We start from the raw sequence: 23,541 nt of genomic DNA on the forward strand, positions 1-23,541 counted from the left end.
ATTATGGGGGATAATGTGAGAAAAAGAATGTATATATATGTATGACTGGGTCACTTTACTGTACAGCAGGAATACTGTACAGCAGGAAATTGATAGAACATTGTAAATCAATAGAAAAAATAAAAATCTTATAAAAAATACTATGGGAGGGGAAGAAGGTGGGGAGTATAGATGAAATAAGACTGACCATGAGTTTATAATTCTTGAATTGGGGTGAGGGGTGTCCATTTTCTTATTATGTCTTTATTTGTATATATTTGAAATTTTTCAAAATAAAATGCTTTTATAAAAGAAAATGAAATCCCATCTTGGTGTCTGTATTGAATGAATAAGCTTCAATTCACAGAGAATAACATCCCAAGTGATATGGCAGTGCTTCCCCTATGGCTGGATACTCATAACCAAGTCTCCCCACCCACTTTCATCCAGACACACTAGATTTCTTGCTGTTTCCTTAACATGTCAGGTACCTTCCCATCCTGAAGAGCTTGGCACTAACACTAACTATGCCTTCTTCTAGGGTGCTCTCCCCAAGATATCCACACAGCTTGCTCCTTAAATTTTATTCTGGTCTCACGTAAAATGTCATCTCATTCAAGCAGCATGCTTGTGCATTCTTTCTGAAAATAGCAACCCCATCATGCATTTTCTTATTTTTCTGCTTCATTTTTTCCACAGGGCACTTATCATCATTTGATACATGTCCATTTAAATTTTTAAAAATTGTTATTTGGAGACAAGATGGCAGAGTAGAAGGACTCAAGCTCACCTCCTCTCACGAAGCTCACCTCCTTTCATGAAAACACCAAAATTATTTGTAAATCAACTATACTCTAATGAATTTTTAAAAAACCCAACTACCTGCTGAATAAATATCAAGAAAATAAACTGGAAGCCTCCAAATAAGATATGCTACACCCAAGATAAAGAAGCCACATGGAGATGGTAGGAGGGGTGCTTTCATGAGATAAGTAATCCTACAGACTAGAAACTAACAACATTGCAGAGGCTATCCCACAGGAGTGAGAGTTCCAAACCCCACATGAGGTTCTTTAGGCCAGGATCTGGCACTGGGAGGAGCTCCCAGAGCATTTAGTACTGAAAGTCAGCAGGGCTTGAGTAGAGGACCTCCACACAACTGGGGGAAACAGAGACTCCACTCTTGGAGACTGTACACAAGGTTTCATGTGCACTGAGTCCCAGGGCAAGCAGGGACTCCATAAGAATCTGGATCAGACCTACCTGTGGGTCTTGGAGGGTCTCCTAGGAAAGCAGGAGGTGGCTGTGGCTCACTATGGGGGGCAGGATATTGGAGGCAGAGATCTCATGGAATATTCATGGGCGTGAGCTCCTGTGAAGGCTGCCATTTTGGAAAAACCTGCCCTCATCCATCAAGGCTGAGAAGCCCCAGGCCAAACAACAAAGAGGGTGGAAACACAGCCTCACTTACCAGCTGACAGTCTGTCTAAAGTTCTCCCAGGCACATAGCTCCCTCAAATCACATCCAGAGACAAAGTCCCACCCACAAGAGGGACAAGACTCAGCTCCACCTACCAGTGGGCAGGCACCAATCCCTTCTATCAGGAGGCCTACCACAAACCCTTGAATCAACTTCACCCACCAGGGGGCAGACACTAGAAGCAAGAGAGGCTACAACCCTGTAGCCTGCAAAAAGGAGACACACAAAAAGCTAAACACAATGAAAAGGCAGAGAAATATGAGCCAATGAAGGAATAAGACAAAATCCCAGAACAGCTAAGTGAAATGGAGATAAGCAACCTACATGAAAAAGACTTTAAAATAATGATAGTAAAGGTGATCCAATACTCAGAAAAAAACAGAGGCAAAGATCAGAGAGTTCCCATCATGGCGCAGCAGAAACAAATCCAACCAGGAATAATGAGGTTGCGGGTTTGATCCCTGGCCTTGCTCAGTGGGTTAAGGGTCTGGGGTTGCTGTGAGCTGTGGTGTAGGTTGCAGACATGGCTCAGATCTTGCGTTGCTGTGGTTCTGGCATAATAGGCTGGCAGCTGTAGCTCCAATTAGACCACTGGCCTGGGAACCTCCATATGCCATGGGTGCAGCCCTAAAAATACAAAAAAATATATATATATATGTATATATATCAATAAATTACAAGAGGAATTCCTGTCGTGGTGCAGTGGTTAACGAATCCAACTGGGAACCATAAGGTTGCGGGTTCGGTCCCTGCCCTTGCTCAGTGGGTTAACGATCCGGCGTTGCCATGAGCTGTGGTGTAGGTCACAGACGCGGCTCGGATCCCGTGTTGCTGTGGCTCTGGCATAGGCCGGTGGCTACAGCTCCGATTCGACCCCTGGCCTGGGAACCTCCATATGCCGCAGGAGCAGCCCAAGAAATAGCAAAAAGACAAATAAATAAATAAATAAATTACAAGAAACATTTAACAAAGAAGTAGAAGATTTAAGATTAAACAAGCAGAGATGAAAAACACAATAACAGAAATAAAAAATTCACTTAAAAGAAACCAATAGCAGAATACATTAAGCAGAAAAAATAAACAAGGTAGAAGACAGATGGGTGGAAATCACTGACACAAAATAGAATAAGGCAAAAAGAATGAAAAGAAATGAAGACAGGAGTTGCCATTATGGCTAAACAGTAACAAACTTGTCCAGTATTCATGAGGATGTGGGTTTAATCCCTGGCCTCACTCAGTGGGCTAATTATCTGACGTTGTCTTGAGCTGTGATATAGGTCATGGCTTGGATCCCACATTGCTGTGACTCTGACACAGACTGGCAGCTACAGCTCTGATTTGACCCTTAGCCTGGGAACTTCCCTATGACAGGGGTATGACCCTAAAAAGACAAAAAAAAAAAAAATGAAGACAGTCTAAGAGAAATCTAGGACAACATTAAATGTGACAACATTGACAGTACAGGGGTGTTGGAAGGAGAAGAGAGAGAGAAAGGGCCAGAGAAAATATTTGAAGAGATAATAGCTGAAAATGTCCCAAACATTGGAAAGGAATTACTCCAGGAAACATAACAAAGACCATATACAATAAACCCAAGGAGGAACACCCTGATACACATATTAATCAAACTGATCAAAATTAAAGACAGAGAAAATATTGAAAGCAGCTAGGGAAAAGCAACAAATAACATAAGAAGGAAACCTCATAAGATTATCGGTTGATTTTTCTGCAGAACTCTGAAGGTCAGACGGGAGTGGCATGATATACTTAAAGTAGAAAACCCACAACCAAGAAATATTCAACCCAGCAAGACTCTCACTCAGATTTAAAGAGAAAAGCAAAAGCTTTAGAGACAAGCAAAAAGTAATAGAATTCAGCACCATCAAACAAGCTTTACCTAAATGCTAAAAGGACTACTCTAGGCAGGAAATAAAAGGCCACAACTGGAAACAAGAAAACTACAAATGAGAAGGCACACTGGTAAAGACTAACATATAGTAAAGATTGGAAATCGCCCAAACCCAAATATGACATCAAAACCAGCAATCATGGGAAGAGGAGGGTACAGATACTGGAGATGCATTTGTAATTAAGAGACCAGCAACTTAAAACAATCTTGTGTGTGTGTATATATATAGACTCCTATATCAAAACCTCATGGTAATCACAAACGAAAAATCTGCAATAGATACACACATGTGAGAAAAAGCAATTCAAATACAACACTAAATACAGTCATCAAACCACAAGAGAAGAGAACAGAAGAAGAAAGTAAAAAACAAATCCAAAACAATGAACAAAATGGCAGTAGAAATATACATATCAATAATTACCTTCAATGTAAATGGACTAAATGCTCCAACCAAAAGACAGACTGGTTGAATGGATACCAAAACAAGACCCCTATATATACTGTCTACAAGAGACCCACTTCAGTTCTAGGGACACATACAGGCCCAAATAAGAGGACAGAAGAAGATATTCCATCCAAATGAAAACCAAAAGAAAGCTGGAGTAGCAACACTTTTATCAGACAAAATAGACTTTAAAATAAAAGATGGTTACAAGAGACCACCAAGGACATTACATAACAATCAAAGGATCAATCTAGGAAGAAGATATAACAACTTCTTGTATATCTCAATATATAAGGCAATTCTTAACAGCCATAAAAAGAGAAATCAACAGTAACACCATGGTAGTGGGAGATTTTAACATCCCACTTACAGCAGTGGACAGATCATCCAGACTGAGAGTTAACAAGAAAACACAGGCCTTAAATGCTGCATTAAACCAGATGGACCTAATAGATATTTATAGAACATTGTATCCAAAAGCAGTAGCACATTCTTCTCAAGCACACCTGGACAATTCTCTAGGATAGATCATATTCTGGGGCACAAATTGAGCCTCAGTAAATTTAAGAAAACTGAAATCATATCGAGCATCTTTTCTGACCACCATGCTATAAGACTAGAAAACAATGACAAGAAAAAACTGCAAAAAAACAAAACAACAAAAAACCAAATACATGGAAAATGAACAACATGTTACTAAACAGCCAATGGATCACTGAGGAAATCAAAGAGGAAATCAGAAAATTCCTAGAGAAAATGAAAACAAAGACACAATGATCCAAAACCTATGGGAGCCAAAACGGAAAAGCCGTTCTAAGTGGGTAGCTTACAGCAATACAAGCTTACTTCAAGAAACAAGAAAAATCTCAAAGAAACAACCTAATCTTACACCTACAGCAACTAGAGAAAGAAAACCAACCAAAACCCAAAGTTAGAAGGAAAGAAATCATAAAGATCAGAAATCAATAAAATAGAAACAAAGAAAACAATATAAAAGATCAATGAAAGGAAGAGCTGTGTCTTTGAAAAGATCAACAAAATTGATCACTTAGCTAGACTCATCAAGAAAAAAAGAGAGGGAGCTCAAATCAATGAATTAGAAATGAAAAAGAAATTACAATGGATACCACAGAAATACAAAGGATCATGAGAGACTACTACAAGCAATTATATGCCAATAAAATGGACAACCTAGAAGGACAAATTCTCACAAAGGTACAATCTTCCAAGACTGAACAAGGAAGAAATAGAAAAGATGACCAGACCAATCACAAGTACTGAAATCGATGGAGTTCCCATTGAGGCTCAGCAGAAGCAAATCTGACTAGTATCCAGGAGGACACAGGTTTGATCCCTGGCTTCTCTCAGTGGGTTAAGGATCCAGTGGTGCTATGAATTGCAGCATAGGTAGCAGACGCACTTGGATCTGGTGTTGCTGTGGCTGTCGTGTAGGCAGGCAGCTGAAGCTCCAATTCAACCCCTAGCCTGGGAACTTTCAGATGTCTCAGGTGTAGCCCTAAAAAGAAAAAGTACTGAAATTGAAACTACAGTCTAAAAACTTCCAACAAACAAAAGCCCAGAACCAAATGGCTTCACAGGTGAATTCTACTAAACTTTTAGAGAAGAGTTAATACCTACCCTAAAACTATTCCAAAAAAAATTGCATAGGAGGGAACACTCTCAAACTCATTCTATGAGGCCACAATCACTGTGACACCAAAACCAGACAAAGACACCAAGAAGTACAAAATTACAGGCCAACATCACTCAAGAACATTGATGCAAAAATTTGCAAACCAAAACCAACAATACATTAAAAGATGATATATCATGATCAAGCGGAATCTATCCCAGAGACTCAAAGATTTTTCTTTTTCTTTCTTATTTTTTCTTTTTAGGGCCACACCCACAGCATATAGAGGTTCCCAGGCGAGGGGTCAAATCAGAGCTGTAGCTGCTGGCCTGCACCACAGCCACAGCAATGCAGGACCCAAGCTGCATCTGCAACCTACACCACAGCTCACAGCTACGCCGGGTCCTTAACCCACTGAGCAAGACCAGTGATCAAACTGGCACCCCTATGGAGGATAGTCAGATTTGTTAACCACTGAGCCATGATGGGAACTCCTCAAGGATTTTTCAATATCTGCAAATCAATTGGTGTGATACTCCACATTAACAAATTAAATGAAAAACATATGCTCATCTCAATAGATGCAGAAAAAGCTTTTGACAAAATCCAACACCCATTTCCGATTAAAAAAAAAAAGTTTCCAGAAAGTGGGCACAGAGGAATCCTACCTCAATCCCATCTCATATAAAGGCCATAGATGACAAACCCACATTTAACATCATTCTCATGGGTGAAAAGCTGAAATAATTCCCACCAAGATTAGGAATAAGACAAGGATGTCCATTCTTGCCACTTTTTTTCCAGCATAGTTTAGATGTCCTAGCAACAGCAATAAGAGATGAAAAAGAAATAAAAGGAATCTAAATTGGAAATGATCACTTTTCCAGATGACAAGATACTATACACCAAAAATCCCAAAGATGCTACCAGAAAATGGTTAGAGCTCATCAATGCATTTGGTAAAGTTGCAGGACACAAAACTAATACACAGTAATCTATTGCACTTCTCTATACTAACAATGAAAGATCAGAAAGAGAAATTATGGAAACAATCCCATTTACCATTGCAACAAGAAGTGTAAAATACCTAGAAATAAATCTGCCTAAAGAGGTAGAAGATTTGTACTCTGAAAACTCTAAGACACTAATGAAAGGAATAGAAGATGACACAGACAGTTGAAAAGATATACCATGCTCTTGGACTGGTAGAATCAGTAGTGCCAAAATGACCATATCCAAGGCAATCAATAGATTCAATGCACTCTCTATCAAATTACCAATGGCATTTTTCACAGAACTAGAACAAAATTTTTAAAATTTGTAACCAGATGGAGTTCCCGCAGTGGCACAGTGGTTAACAAATCTGACTAGGAACCGTGAGGTTGCAGGTTCAATCCCTGGCCTTGCTCAGTGGGTTAAGGATCCGGCGTTGCCATGAGCTGTGGTGTAGGTTGCAGACGTGGCTCAGATCCCGCATTGCTGTGGCTCTGGCGTAGGCCAGTGGCTACAGCTCCGATTGGACCCCTAGCCTGGGAACCTCCATATGCTGCGGGAGCAGCCCTAGAAAAGGCAAAAAGACAAAATAAATAAATAAATAAATAAATAAATAAATAAAATTTGTAACCAAAGGTACAGTGGGTTGACTGTATTCATTGCATTGTGCCATGTTATATACTCAGGGACTGAAGCACTGTCGGATTTGGGTATCCATGGGGGTTCCTAGAACCAATACTCTGTGGATACAAAGGGATGACTGTACTCTTAAATCCGTAAGTTAAGTTCAGGCAAATAATATTATTTTCAGAGTTTTTCAAAGACAGAAGCTAAGACCTCTCCTGCAGCTCTCATCCTACTTAACACCATACCATACACTAGACAATTCAGGCAATAAATACCACTGACTTACACTTATGATGGAGCATGATAATATGAGAAAATAGAATGTGTACATGTATGTGGAACTGGGTCACCATGCTGTACAGTAAAAAAAAAAAACTATTGGGGAAATAACAACTTAAAAAATGCAAAAAAAAAAAATACTACTGATTTAAACCAGTACTTTTAAAAAATATATAGGATCTGTTGTCCTTGTCAGAAAAGTTTCTCTATCAATACAAGTAGGTGAGGAGTTCCCATTGCGGCTCAGTGGTTAACGAATCTGACTAGGAACCATGAGGCTGCGGGTTCAACCTCTGGCCTCACTCAGTGAGTTAAGGATCCGGCGTTGCAGTGAGCCGTGGTGTAGGTCGAAGATGTGGCTAAGATCCCATGTTGCTGTGGCTCCGGCGAAGGCCGGCAGCTACAGCTCCGATTAGACCCCTAGCCTGAGAACCTCCATATGCCGTGGGTGCGGCCCTAAAAAAGACAAAAAAAAAAAAAATACAAGCAGGTGAATATGAGTGTTAGAAAATTTGTAAATAATTGAACTCATATCTGGGAGAAGAGCATGTCAGCAGAAGGGTTAGTGTCAAGTCTCTCAGGTGGTATGGCACCTGGGATGATCAGGAAACTACAAGGCCAGTGTGGCAGGACTAGAGTATTCAGGGTGCTATGATTATGAGCATCCAGTTGGAGGGGAAGCATTGCCTTGTCACAGGAAAAGAGGTCAGATCCTTCTAGTGGAGGAACCCAGGAAAGCATTCATAATAACAAGATTAGCTTTAAACATCCCCTGGGGCCAGAGTTAAACTGTGGATGATACCACTGCCCTGCCTCTTATCTCACACACCCCCCACACCCCATGGCCCCTGCCTGCACCCCCGACATCCAGCCAGCCTTCCTTGGAGGTGACGAAGGTGGTCTAGTGAGAGGGGTCAGCCATGGTGCCTTCCAGGTTGCAGCTACGGGAGGGGAGGAGTTTTGACCAGGTATAAAGATCAGAATTTTTACTACTACGCAAATAATATTTTAATTACTGAAATGAGAATAATCTTAGCACTAATCAGAGGATATTTTATTATCTCTGGCTAACTGGAGAAATTCCAGGATCGGCCTGAGGATTCATTTAAAGGCCCAGAAGAAGCCTAACCTACATAGTAGGTTTGGAGGTGCTGTTGTGAAAAAGATTGCTCTCTGGTGTTCTACTTATTTGATGTAATATTATTAAGCCCTTAGATTCTTGCAGAAAGTTTTTTTTGTTTTTTTTTTTGTTTGTTTGTTTGTTTTGTCTTTTTGCCATTTCTTGGGCCGCTTCCACGGCACGTGGAGGTTCCCAGGCTAGGGGTCAAATCGGAGCTGTAGCCACTGGCCTAGGCCAGAACCACAGCAATGCGGGATCCGAGCCGTGTCTGCAACCTACACCACAGCTCATGGCAACGCCGGATCCTTAACCCACTGAGCAAAGCCAGGGATCAAACCTGCAACCTTATGGTTCCTAGTCGGATTCATTCACCACTGAGCCACAACGGGAACTCCAGAAAGATTTTTAAGACCCAAAGAGAGGGCAGCATATTTTCCATCTGAATGTTAGCCAACCTCCCAGCCTCTCTATTTTGCCCATGTAAAAACATGTCAAGTATCAGGACAAATCTGAACCCTCCTTTATTACTTTTTAACTGTGTTACATATTTGCTTTCTCATTTCTAAAAATTATTCCCTGGAGTTATTTAATACTTTTGGTTCCTCTTCCCAGAGGTAAACCTAATTAATGATAATCCCTCTTTTCCAAAAGCACAGGGGATGACAGAACTTCACAGTTAAAATAAACAGTTATGAGGCAGATGCAAGGAGACACCACAGTTAGTCAAGCTGATTCACTAAAAAAAAAAGGGGGGGGGCGCATATTAAAGCTGAATGAACTGTCATCTTTTAGTGATGACTGTTGATCTGATGCGATGAGAGAAGTTCACACACGTGGATGGGCTGATTCAGCTCCCGGATGGTCTGGAACATCGTTAACTCATACAGACTGATTCTGGCCCTGGTTCAAACTTCTAAGCCTTTGTTCTTGGGGCTCAGAGGCCGGCTTTGAAGTTCAGGATAAAGCTCTTCTAACACACCATTACCAAAGAATAACCTTTTGATTATGATCTCATGAAAGTATAATCAATAACTTACATAAGTTAAAACCATGGCAAACAGTGACGGTCCTGTAATTGGACCTTTATGAATTCCATATGTTACAATCTCTGTATTAGCTAGCGGTCTTGCATAATACATATATCTCTTCCCCAAACATAGCCATTGAACTTTCTTAAAAGGCTATGAAACTTTTCATGGCTACTGAAAAGAGTTCAGCCTTGAACTCTTCAGGCCCCTAAGCTAGGGTGTGGGTACCTAACAGGCAGGATTTTTTTGGAAAGCTTAAAAGGATATTTCCCCCAAATCCAATAGACACTCATTTGGGTAAAGCAATTTAATCAAAGCCAGTAACCTTTTACTTAATTGCATAGCTTGTGTGCTTTTAAAATAACACCAGACGACTAAAAGACCTTTCCAACAAATCACCGCTAAAACATAAGTGGAAAATACATACAGTTAGCAAAAGGCATGCTCTCATGTGACGTTCTCAAATGACTGGGACCCGGCTAGCAAGCCATTATGTCGTTATTCATACTAAGACTTCTATTTACTTCTATCTTTCTCTTGTTAAGCTAAACTACACTATTACTAAATTTAAAATGTGGGTATTTAGTGTTGCTTAGTTGACTTCACTTTGGGGGGAAGGGCAGTAAGCATTGCAGAGAAGATTTGGGAAGAAAAGTACCTAATCCAGAGCCATGGCGTTAAAAAAAAAAAAAAAAAAAAAAAGCAGAGTTTTCTAATCTATTTAATGGGACAAAGAAGTCTCAATTGAAGGAATACTTAAAAAACAGTACTACTAAACCTTTGTAACTCTACTGCTACTACATAGAAGTTCTCCACTTGCAAATATGTTACTAGATTTTGAATTAGAATATGAATTACTGACTCAGTGAACCCCATCTACTCGCTGTACCCATCTACAGAGAAATGTGATATCTGGCTTCATATCACCTCGATTTGATTATAATTCCTAAAGGCTGAGACTATAACTGCCAATCTATTTTCAATGGTCCAACTTCATTTTAGACATAAATTCAAATACCGTGCACATGCGCATGTGCACACACACAAAGGGATGATCAAAGACGACTACTAACACCAAAGGGGAAAAGGATCAAGCTTTTAACATCCTTGATTTAACTGTTTTTAAAGAAAGCATCAGTGAGCTGATTTTGGTCCCCAATTGTGACAGAGGATAGCAGTTTACATAAAAAGCAAAAGAAACAGACCAGTAAGAGCCTGTATAATCTGAATCATGATTTGTGTGAACATGTGGAAATTAAAAAGCACTGAGAAATGGGTCTCCTGTATTTAGGAAAAAACAAACAAACAAACAAACAAACAAAAACCAGATGGCTCTGGAAATTATAGACTAGTCAGCATCAGTATCTGTTTTCTTTTTTTTCAGCCATGCCTGCAGCATGGGGAAATTCCCAGGCCAGGGATTGAACCCCTACCACAGCAGTGATCTGACCCACAGCAGTGACAACTCCATATCCTTGACCTGCTGAGCCACCAGGGAACTCCCCATGCCTCTTTTAACACTTAAAAGAATAACTGAGACATCAACAGAGTCACAAGACACGAAAAGTGCTTGCCTAAACAACTGTCCTTCCTCTAAAGAGAAGATATGACGCAACGGAGAGTCTACCTCTATTTCAAAATCACTCTTGATTCCTTCCCACAACTGGGATGTCCTGTCTTTATACCTTCCATGGGATGGCTCAGCAATCAGTTGCATCGTTCAAAACTATTTCTCCCATTCTGTAAGTTGTCTCTCTCTTTTTTTTTTTTAATGGCTTCCTTTGCTATGCAAAAGCTTGGCTCGGCAATCAAATTAAGATCCACACTCAAAGCATAAATCTCTGTCAGCCTGGTCTGCATTCTGGATGGTATTTCATTCAGATTAATTTTAGAAAACCAACTTACCAGATATTCTTATTAGTGACTTTTACAAACAAAAAGTGAATTTGCTCACAAAAGCTGTAGACTTTCTCAAACAAGTAGATTTTAATACTCTGGATGACAGAAGTATCCAAATCTTAACTAAAATACACACTTTTAAAACTAGGATAAAATATGCCAACCAGTGAAGCACAATGGAGCAACTGAAATTAGGCAAATCAATCTGGAAAATCATAGTTTATCACAACCTGAATCTGAGTAACTTTATGCTGTATGAAAAGAGTTAACCTGATTATGAAACTTATTGTGGGTAAAATCCTCATTAATTGTATTAATCCTTATTAATTATATCTATGCCATGCATTAGATATACTAATATCTATTCTAAATGATATAAATGAATCTGAGGGATTCAGAGAAGCATATCAAAAGATTAAAACCATATAAAATTATTTATGAAGGACTGTTTTTGAAAATTAAGAATTCAGATTGATTACTTTTCTAATTTCATTTTTGTCTATTATTCTTAGTAGGTGCCTTTTTTTTTTTTTAACATATCATTCTAGAAAGCCAGTCTCCGATGTCAGCAAATTTATGCTACATGGCTGTTCTCAAGTCCTTAAAGGTACAACAAAGAGAGGGAAGATTTCTTTGCAGCAAGTAAGATTCTGGATGGATATAAAGTGTGGGCCATCAACGTGATGAGAGTCTGGATAGCTAAAATGATGGCTGAGTTCTTACAGAAGATTCTTAAAGATTTGCCCTGCATGCTTCCGGTAAGAGGTTGACATCCCTTCCAGCTCTACTACTCTATAATTGGTCTCTTCATTCACAAGCACCCTGCTTGTCAACATTTCCTCCCTACTCCTCCCACTCTGAACTGGTGCACTGTCTACTTCTTGTTTTGACTTTTTCCATCCCCAGACTTTATCATTTGTTCATGCTACTCTTGTATCATTCTTTCTGATCCCTCCAAAATCACTTTGTTCTAAAAACAACAACAAAAAACACAAATTCTTATGTAACATTTATTTCTTGAGTTACCTCCTTCCCCCAAAGTAAGTATTTCCCAGACTCTATCTGCTTTAAAAAGAAAGAACTCACCATGGTATTATCTCCTATGTATTTCTGCCTCTGGTGTTTTCGTTTATTATTTTTTTTAATGGCTCTACCTGCGGCATATGGAAGTTCCTGAGTCAGGGACTGAATCTGAGCTGCAACCTATGCTGAAGCTGTGACAACGCCAGATCCTTAACCCACTGTGCCAGGCCAGGGATCAAACTCAAGTCTCCACAGTGACCCGGGCTACGGCACCCAGATTCTTAACCCACTGTGCCACAGCAGGAACTCCTTCCCTCAATTTTCTTTGGTGTGCCATGTCACTTTGGTTGATATTATCAGATGAAATTAAAGTAACAGAAGTTCTAGTTCTATCAGGGGAAATCATGTTAATTAAATGAAAGAAGGAAGGAGGTATTCCCATTGTTGAGCAGCAGAAACAAACCCTACTCATATCCATGAGGATGTGGATTTGATCCCTGGCCTCACTCAGTGGGTCTGAGATCCGGTGTTGCTGTGAGCTATGGTGCAGGTTGCAGATGCAGGATGGATCCACGTTGCTGTGGCTGTGGCATAGGCTAACAGCTGTAGCTCTGATTCAACTCCTAGCCTGGGAACTTGCATATGCCATGGGTGTGGCCCTAAAAAGAAAAAAAAAATTAAAGAAGGAAGGAAAGGGAGAGGGATTGTAATTCTAAGACTGGTAGATTCTGGGGGAAAGAACTTATCCCCAAGAAAGAGCCAACATTCTAAAACAAATTAAGAGAAGAACAACACAACATAAGGGTCAGTACACGTTGTACTAACATAATATCTTTCTTCCTCCTTAGGCGATGGACAAAAGACAAAGCCAATCTATGAACCCAGGCCAACTTTTCAAAGTCTTGTAAAAACAGTGCTATTTTTAAAGATATATATTATCTGACTATTAGGTACCTTCCAACTCTCACTGAAAAATCAGTATCTGTCATTCCTTTCAAGGCTGTTGGAATTTCCACAACTCAGGATCTCAGAGAGCTTTGTAAATAGACCTTCACAAAACCCCTCCAAGGTAAACTGTAGAATAGGACATTTTAGAGCTGGAAAAATTCTAGATCATCATGTGGGGCAACTGAAGGCCATAGAGGTTATATTTCCATCCAATCAGGGATATGCCAGCATCCTTCCCAGGATACCACACCACCAAACATTTCCATTGTGCTAACACTGAAATTAAAGGAGAAAAACTCACATTGATATGAGCCTAAGATCTGGGGGATGACCACTATTAAATGTCTACCATGTCCTAGGCACTGTGCGGGTGAAACATACCATGGCCAGAGCTGAACAGTGCCTATAATCACCCCATCCAGGTACCATCCCCAAATTGAACATTAAAATATGAGAGTGAGTGAATGTGAGTGAGGGGGAGAGGAAGGGAGGGAGAGGGAGGGAGAGGGAGGGAGAGGGAGGGAGAGGGAGTGTGTGTATTTACCGGGCTGGATAACACAAGAACAGGTCAAAAGACTTGTCAACTCCACTCTGGGAGAAACACTGTAGGCAATTCGATTCTTCCACATTTTATGGGACCATTGAATTGTGATGTGTTTATGCTGCACCTTCTCATAGCTTGAAGTTTCAGACTACAACAGGGGAGAAAGCTCTGCTTTGGCTGCTATAAATTGTGTGCTCTTTTGCCAGCTCTGTGGCTAACTTTCTCTATGATCCTCAGAAAATCAGTCATCTTCTCCGGTCTCTGATTTTTTTCTCAAATGAAAAAATAAGATGTTGGGAGGAAACTCTAAGATTCCTTCTAAGAGTTTACAATTCTAAGTGGAGAATTGACAAATTCTTCCAAAGTTTAACCTATAGACTCCCGAGATTTAGGGAAGAATATAGGTCATTCTGCATAGATGACTAGCTAGAGAATTGGGATCAATAAAGAGTTAGTTCTCAATGTTAAAGTCTCAGCATATTAGTTCTGGGCTCTTAGTGACCTAAGACTCATTATTTGGCAGAGTCAGCTTCTCGGAAGCATGTGCAAACCTGGCATTTGGCAGCACAAATATCCTTGCATGCATGCCTCTTTATCAATATCTGATGTTTTCAAAGTGCAGAGATACATTCTGATAACCACTTGAGGAGGTTACTTGGAGCTAGCCAACGAGATGGTTGAGAAGGATTTCCCTCCGACAGACCTGCCCATTTCCCCTCTGTTCACCACGTGTTCACGGCAGGAGATCTCACTCAAAGAAGGATGTGAGAGCTCCTGCCTTTGAAGTGGCTGCAGAAGATGCTCGGCAGCAGAGAAGCCAGAAGTTTATAAACAATAATTTGAGTCTACCTACCAGGCTTTATTTCCCCCCTGAACATTTTATTCCACAGAGAGTAAATTCAGCAGAAGTTAACAGACACTTCAAAGGCTAAAATGCAGAGTTCAAGACTGCTGGATCAAGTGAAACCAGCTCTTTCATTGCCTGAGTACTTTCTCTGAAATACTCTTTTACTCTTTCTCCTTCCATCCACTTGGATGTACAGCTCTGATTAGCAAACTAATTTGTCCTTCCTCTTACAGAACACCCATAGGAATTCCCCGATTTTGATAAATGTAGCAAATATAACCTTCTTCCTCTTAAAAAATGCTATCTTCTAGCCACTGATGACAATAACACTCTAGGCTTTGAAGCTCATCTACTTGCTATTCTTGCTCTGCTTCGTTCCTGTCAAAAGGGAGGAAATTACACCACTGAGTGTTGGGAGAATAAATCACTTAATATATTTTTTAAAAATTGTAAAGTGTATTCATGCAAAAATAAAAGGTTCCAATTACTGTTACTTCAAAATGTTTGTGGATAAATATATATCTACATATGTACCTGAAACATGTAGAGAAACTCCACATTTATTCATATTCACTTAAAATTAGTAGAAAATGTGTTTTGTTGCTATGTTAAAAAGGAAGTGCCTGTTTTATTCTTTAGAAATCTCCCACAAGTTTTTGGATTTGTTGACTAGCAGTATAATTTATAATTAATATTCATGTGAAGAGTCTTATTTTCATAATTAGTTCCCATATCTATGCAGAGCTTTTTACCTTGGCCGATTTAACATCCCTGTATGGAAAAGGAGAGCCGCTTACTGATCCCCCACTGCCCCCTACAGTATGAAATTCCTACTGAGATAAGCTCATCAGACCTTAGCAAAATGCAGGCACAAATCAACAACCATCAGTACCATTTGGAAAGCTTCATTTGGAGGTTTAGAAATAAGCCTAGAAACAAGAAACAAAAAGATACTGAAAACGACACCCTTCCATAATCCTGTGCAAATATGGAGTAGCCATTACAAGCCATTCCACAATAGCATTTGTGCCAAGAGCCTGTACAATGAACAGGTGCTTTGACTCAGAAATTCTACTTGTGGAACTCAGTCCTAAGGAACTATTATTAATATCATTCACCCTAATATGAAAAAAACTTATGCATTAAGTTGCTTTTCAAAGTGTTATTTATATAGTGAAAAACTATCTAAGACATAATCGGAATTTCCATTGTGGTGCAGTGGTTACAAACCCGACTAGTATCCATGAGGACGTAGGCTTGATCCCTGGCCTTGCTCAGTAGGTTAAAGATGTGGTGTTGCCATGAGCTGTGATGTAGATCACAGACGCAGCTCTGATCCCACGTTGGTGTGGCTGCGGTGTAGGCCAGCAGCTAGAGCTCTGATCCAACCCCTAGCCTGGGAACCTCCATGTGCTGTCAGTGTGGCCCTAAAAAAAATAAATAAATAAAGACATAACCAAAATAGAAGAATGTTTAAATAAGCAGAGAATGAGTGTTCATAACATGGGAAACTGCCTCACTGTCCTTAAGCAAACAACAAAAAAGGACACAAATTATTACTTCAGTGGAAAAAACTAGATAAAAAAATACCAAAATTCTAACATTGCTTAATATAAGTTAACCACATATGACTCCCCCCCGCCATTCTTCTCTTCTTCTGTATTTTCCAAAAATTTTTAGAAGTGTACAAGTTTATAATGGAAAAAAGTAATGAACTTAAAACTCTGTAAGGATTCATAAAAAAGAAATGGTTGTACCCAGGAAATTAAGTACTACAAACGCTAATGAAGTCCAGTTTATGTTCCTGAATGAGTAATGGGTTTTGCAAGTTATAAGTACTACAAAGACAGTTCACAATGAAAAAAAAAATCTCAATTTGTAACAGAGACAAGATCTCAGAGCTGATTCCTTGGTTCTTTGTAAAGAGTCAAGGCAGGGATGGATGCTATGATTATCTAGAAAGATGCTATAATTTCAGGGTCTTAAATATTAGTAATTTAGCTATCCTGTCTTGCATGCCTCAGAGTTTAACTCCAAATTGAAGGGACTAAAACCAAGCCAATAGGAAAACCAGAAAAAGGTTGTCAAATAGATTTTTGTAGATGTGATTAACATTAGTAAGGCAAAAAAGATTTTGAAAAGTTAATTCTGCTCCAAGTTAATTTTTTGTTACAATTAATCATCCAAACTGTTTTACTTCTTGTGATTTGAATTCAAACACAAAACCAAGAACAATGGAGGAGATGGTAATGACGAATATAATAAATCACAGACATTTTAGACCTGAAAGGAACCCGCTTATTTTACAGATGAGAAAGAAAATGAAATACTTGTCTGAGGTCCCGGATAAATGGTGTGGGAGCCGGGCCAGAAGCCAGGTCTCCCAAGGCCAGCTCAGTGTGACACCCGGAGTTCAGAGAGTGGGACGCCCGTCACTTGGAGTGGAATCTGGGCATCCTGCCAGCACACTCCCTCGCCTGGGATCTGGCGGGCTACCTTCCTCTGGCCCCATGGCTCCCACTTAGCACTAACAGCTCATTAATACAAAGGGAAGAAAAGACCTTACTTTTTCAGTGTCTACTATGTGTCAAGTACTTTGTATACACTATGCCACAGCATTTTGCTGCCACTACAAAAAGTAAATGAATTATTTTCCTTTAGGACTTGAAGAAACCAAGGCCCCAAGAGTGTAAGCTGATCGAGATTTGGCCCAAGCTGCCATTTGCCTCTCTTTGATGGTAACTTCTCCCACTGTTAGGTAGCTAGCACAGAAAACTAGATGTATTAGTCAGAGTTCTCCAGAGAAAAGGAAGCAAGAGGATAAATATATAGATAGATTTATTATAAGGAATTGGTTCAAACAATTGGGAAGACTGACAGCAAGTTGGAGATAAAGGAGAGCCAGTGGTGAAGCATCCAATCAGAGTCCTGAAGGCCTGGGAATGAGGACAATCCATGCTCTATGTTCCAGTCTGAAAGCAGGCAGGCTAAAGTCCCAAGAAGGGCCAATCTTTCAGTCTGAAGGCAGTTGGGAAAAAGTTCCCTCTTATTCCTGAGAGAGTCAACCTCTTTGTTCTTGTCAAGCCTTCAACTGCTTGGATGAGGCCCACCCACACTGATGCAATGTATGTGGGGCACACACTCCTCAGTTTACCTATTCAAATGTCAGCATCACCCAAAAGGCCCTCACAGATACACCAAGAATGATGTTTGATCAGAAGTCTGAGCACCCGGTGGCCTGCTCAAGTTGACACATCACACATGGTATTCGTCAGAATGTTGAGGACCCGGACTAGGGGCAGGTAAGCAAGGTACCCAGAGCCCACATTTACAGAGGCACTCATGCCTAGGTTCAACAAGCATCCTGGGTGCCTCACCTGTCTCGCCCTAGTCCATGTCCCACTCAAAAGAGCAGATTCAATAAGCTTTCTTAAACTGAACCTGTTCTATATTGGGGAACAACTTTCCATAATCATGTAAATACCATTCTAGAAAAGTCTTGAGTATGCAGAGTTTCTCAAGAAATTGATGGGAAAAAAATGTCTGAAATACCAAAATAAGAAAACAGATGAAGGGTAATTATTTCTTTGCTTACTATGGGGTGGAATGATAACCCACTTATAGTTTCCACTGAAAATGTTTCCTCATAATTTATTTATTGCATGAACCCTTGTTTATTTTTATTGAAAGGCAGAAGCTGTTCTACAAAATCACAAACACAAATGTTCTGTGCATTACAGAAAGATACACAGCTACTAGACATTAGGTTTGAATTATTTTACTTTTGGCTGAAGGCCACACACTGCAGTTTATCATAGTTACTCCTCATATTTAGTTACCTATGGTTTCATTAATGCATGGTTTTTTCTTAGGGATTGGGAGGACTGAAACCTAATGAGATCATATAAATGAAAATGTGTGTTCAACTATTAAATGCAACATAGAAAAGTATCACTTCTATTAGCAGAATGATAGAACCACCTCTTACCTCAATTCAGGAGAGCTGTACCAATTTATATCCTCTCCCTCAATTAAGTAAATGTTTCTTCAAACCCTAGACAACACAGGACATGCAATGATAACTCTCCAAACCTAAGCCCACAGATATCCAATAAAGATAAGTTTAATGATCAAACTTTGGGAACCAAATACATTCAGCCAATCTAGGATCAAGTTCTATTTGGATATGAACTAGATCTTGACTCAGATGATTTGATGTTTACCTTGTAAGATAGGTCTCTCTACATGACATGGCTTGCAGAACTTAATACTGGTGTCTTCAGTTGAGGTCCAGGGTCTTTTTTTTTTTTGTCTTTTTGCCTTTTTGCCTTTTCTTGAGCTGCTTCTGCAGCATATGGAGGTTCCCAGGCTAGGGGTCTAATCAGAGCTGTAGCCACCGGCCTACGCCAGAGCCACAGCAACGTGGGATCTGAGCCGCGTCTTCAACCCACACCACAGCTCACAGCTACGCCAGATCCTTAGCCCACTGAGCAAGGCCTGGGATTGAACCCGCAACCTCATGGTTCTTAGTCGGATTTGTTAGCCACTGAGCCACAACGGGAAATGCAAGGTCCAGGATCTTAAGCCGTGCTGTGTTAGGTACCAAGTGACAAAGTTCAATGCCAGGCAGACAACAGGGGCAGACACCTCCCTTCTGCACAGAATACCAAGCTGCTCTGAGGCTGTAAGGCCTGTGGAAAATATGGCCCAGCTTGACACCTTGAGTCTTTAAAGTTTAGGGAGCATGGAGAGGTTGAATCTGGACTCAAGAAGCAGTCTTCTCTCAGGGCCTCACTGCAGCAGCAAAGGTCAAGACATATCCCCTCCAGGAGAGCATGGGTAGAGCCTTTTCTAGAACTCATAGAAAGCTACTCTTTGCTAGGGAAAAAGTAGGAGTCAACAAACCAAAGGCCCCACAGCAGCAACGGAGAGGGTAAGTCAGTAAACTTTAGGGTATAAATGCAAAGCAGTACTCTCTGAATGTGAGTCAGGCTGGTCACGTCTTAGGATAGTCAAGTCACACCAGGAAGGCAGGTTTGGGCCCATTACGAAGAAAACTTTCTATGATTGATACAATCAACGTTACTAAACAAAATCTGCTTTAATAACTTCCCTGCCACAGAGCATGTTCAACTAGGGTCTGAGCAACCATGATTCACAGATGCTTCAAAAAAGGTTGGGATTCATGGGGTGGATGAGCTCTGAGATCTCTTCCAATTCTGCTATTCCGGGACATCTAAAGATGTAGCCAGAGAAAGCAAAGAAAAAACTGGATGAACATAGATAACCTTAAAGCTTGCCTTCTGTCTGAGGTTGAGCAACTATTTAAAAGGAAGAAATAGCTAACTGATGTATAATGAAATAATTCATGTTTTTAATTATTTAGGATGAGTCCTCAAACCTATGAGTTTTAATGTTTTCAGGAGCATTGAATTTGAGCAAGTCGTTTTCTTACTTGATGAATATGTTAATGGTCTACTGAGATGATTACATAAAGGTCACAGTAATGGGTCTGTTAGACAGAGAGCCACCCCCGCAGCTTTTGAAAATGTTAAGGTGGAAAATTACACAAAGAAGTAACTTTGACATTGCCATCTGCTGGCTACTGCTGTAAGTGGCAGCAATGTAATACGATCTCAAATCCTAATCAAATTCCAACTGGAAATCGGAATACTGACTAAACTTACAAATGATAGGAATTGAATGACTTCCCTAAGCACTCTGAAGCCACATACCAGAGTACTCTTGCAAGGCTCTTGGGGACCTGTCTGGTTATTGCCTTATGTAGGAGATGTCCTACTTGGTCTTGTGAACCCTTCCAGTGGTGCATCCATGACCAGTACTGAACTAGCTCTAGGAAATGAGGCATCCTAACAAGTCCTACATTGGAGGATTATTCAGGTCTAGCTTCAGGTCCCACAGACAGTTTCCTAAAAGTAATTTCAGACATTCAATTTGGGAGAGCTGACTTACTCTGTCACCTGGTGGTTTAGTGACATTTGTGACATTCATTTCATATATATATATATATCTCGCCAGTGAGAGGCAAAATATTTTAGGCCAAATTATCTCAGGTACATAAAAGCCACAAGTTCAGCAGAAAGGCTGTTCCAAATGCACTGTCTTAGTTTTCAGGTCTCAGGCTATACCCTGAAGAATAGCAGGGACCCTATGCTAATAACTCACTCCTCTCCCAACAGAGTTAAAGCTCCCTCTTCAGTCCTTTCATAGCATCTTGTTCATATTGCATTTATAACACGGTTGCTATTGTATTATTGTTATTTTCGTTCATATCTGTCTCTATAGGAGATCACAGTCTCCTTGAAGGCAAGCATCATACACAGTTTACATTTTTTTAAACCATTCAGCACATGCTTTGGCATTAGGCAGGCCCTCAATAAACATTTATGGAGTTGAGGTCAAAAGAAGGAAGGAGAGAGGAAGAGAAGAATCCAAAGCCTCCAAAATAGTATTTTTGTTCTATCCCTCATGTCTTAGCTCTAGACTCTACTTTTCAAATGCATACCCGACTATGCCACCCGAAATGTTTGGCAGAAAATTTGTGTTCAGCAACTTCCAAATGGATCCTACCATCTCTGTACTTCGAATTGTTCTGCTCTTGCTCCTGTAATTAATTTCTCAGTTAAGACATAACTATCTGTCCAACCGAGTCACCCTCTACTCTCTATTTCTACAATATCCACATCCCGTAAGTCCTGTCAATTATACTGAAAGAGCTCTCTCAGTGGTATCTTCCTCTTTCCTTCCTCTCTCTCTCTATTGCCTCCCTGAATTCACATCCTTGTCACCTCTTAAGTAATTTTCCAACTGGCTCCTGTACTCAGCCAGGTACCTCATCCCCCCCTCCATCTGCCACCAAAGTTATCCTTCATTCAGATGTGATGTTATCATCTACTTTTAACTTTCAATGGCTCCCCACCTTCTACAAGGCAGGTCAACTATGGCATACAGAGGTCATGGTAATCTTCCCAAATTTAGTTTCTTAGATCTATATTCTTTTCTTTTTAAATCTCCTTTATCTGATATTAATCACCATACCAAACTTTCATTTCAGTGTTTGCATGATATGTATTTTCCCATACTTTTAATTTATTGGATCTTTATATTTACTATTTTTTAGAAAGTCCTTTTTTTTTTTTTTTTTCTTTTTAGGGCCAACCCCGCAGCATATGGAGGTACACAGGCTAGAGGTTGAATCAGAGCTGTAGCTGCCGGCCTATACCACAGCAACCTCAGATAGAAGCCACATCTGCAACCTATACCACAGCTATGGTGAGGCCGAATCCTTATCCCACTGAGCAAGGCCAGGGATCGAACCTGCGTCCTCACAGATGCTGGTCAGATTCATTTCTGCTGAGCCGTGACGAGAACTCCCTCTTAGATCTATATTTTTCAGATCTGTTCCATAAACCCTAACCACTTTGAAGTCACTGTCATTCTCCAACCACACCAATGATTCTCAATCCTGTGTGCCTCCCCAACAGGTCATTCAGTAGACCTAGAAGGTCCATCCACTGGCCTTGACCACTCTCTGCCTACTAAACACTTTTTGTGACCCATTTAGATGTTACCTTTTCTGTGATGTCTACTCCAGAAATAAGCAATTGCAAATCTGCAACTGCCACTGATCAGTGGCAAAAACCCTCTGGCTTTATGCTCCCATAGCACTTTTCTTAGAGCATTTAAGCCCATGTAAAGGCTCTGTGCAAATTAGGCAGAAGTGTCCCCTCTGGGCAAAGGCAGCTCTATGTCAGGCTTTAAGACCTGACATGTGAAATAGGGGCCAGATTTCAGCTTGGTCAAATTGAGCTTACTGCTTTGGATGCATTCCCTTAAGCAGTGAAAAACCTTGTCCAACTGCACATGTTGGCCCTGAGCACTTACCACAATTATTATGATTGCCTTATGGATGCCCTGGTCTTCACCTCCAGTGGGTGAATTCCTAGAAGGCAGTTAGATCAATCAAAATTTGTATTCTCAGAACCTAGGGCACATAAGCGTTGGTACGTGTTCTTTGAATTGCCTTTTTTTTTTTTTTTTTTTGAATGACAAAGCTCTCTGAAGTACAGCAATGTGTACATAAGTGTTCTTAGCTGTAGTGTAGTCTGGGGCAAGTAATTTGACTTCCTTAGGCTCTCATTTCCTCTTCTATAAATTGAATAATAATAGTACCTACCTCAGGATTGTTGTGAGGATCTGATGAGATAGTATCTATAAAGTGTTGGGACAGTGCCCAATCCAGAGTATAGAAATATTCACTATTATTACTCACATAGAATAGATACAGGATTCTGAGATGAATCTTTTTAAATCTGACAATTTTGAAGGAAGAATCTGCCTGCCTTGATTTAAAAGAATAGATATTTCAGTCTGCATGAAGAATTATAGTTAATGTTAAATGATTAATGATATTTAAGATAGAATCATAATATTTCAGAATTTGAAGGAGTTTAGAGGTAATCCAAACTGCTTTTCTTACGAGAATTGGATCAAGTGACTTTTTCATGGGTTTGAGTGTTCTCTGTCTGGTCCTTAACCAAATGTCCAGCCTCCTCTCTCCATCTCCCCACCTCCCTGGCTCCCAATATTCTCCCTTCTACTCATCAAGTCTCAGGCTCTGTCACCATCAGTCTTTCCCAGAATGCACTTTGACAACTCTCTTTGCCTCTGCCTGTGATAGCCCTCCTTCCTGTGCCCTAACTCCTATCTCAGGTGATTAAATCTCATGCACATCCTTCAAGTCCCAGTTCTTTCCCTATGTCT

At 40.2% G+C, this 23,541-nt stretch overlaps 2 protein-coding genes and 1 long non-coding RNA gene across 3 annotated transcripts in view; 1 reads left to right on the forward strand and 2 right to left on the reverse strand.

Annotated features, from left to right (window-relative positions):
* TBC1D30 (TBC1 domain family member 30) overlaps positions 1-15,258 on the forward strand; it is a 318,685-nt gene extending 303,427 nt beyond the window's left edge. The window contains exons 17-18 of the transcript XR_014803520.1: positions 11,944-12,153; positions 13,267-15,258. The gene's annotated coding sequence lies outside the window, so the exon portion shown is untranslated. The remainder of the gene's footprint in view (positions 1-11,943; positions 12,154-13,266) is intronic.
* Positions 1-23,541, reverse strand: part of LOC146403307 (uncharacterized) — an 897,172-nt gene that overhangs the window by 124,526 nt on the left and 749,105 nt on the right. The gene's annotated exons all lie outside the window — the stretch shown is intronic.
* WIF1 (WNT inhibitory factor 1) overlaps positions 1-23,541 on the reverse strand; it is a 93,471-nt gene that overhangs the window by 58,460 nt on the left and 11,470 nt on the right. The gene's annotated exons all lie outside the window — the stretch shown is intronic.

The sequence above is a fragment of the Sus scrofa genome, chromosome 5, assembly GCF_054392235.1.
Source record: "Sus scrofa isolate SSC_HxYL_T2T_F1_AM1 chromosome 5, Sscrofa_HxYL_maternal_Yorkshire_Landrace_v2.0, whole genome shotgun sequence".
NCBI classification, from domain to species: domain Eukaryota; kingdom Metazoa; phylum Chordata; class Mammalia; order Artiodactyla; family Suidae; genus Sus; species Sus scrofa.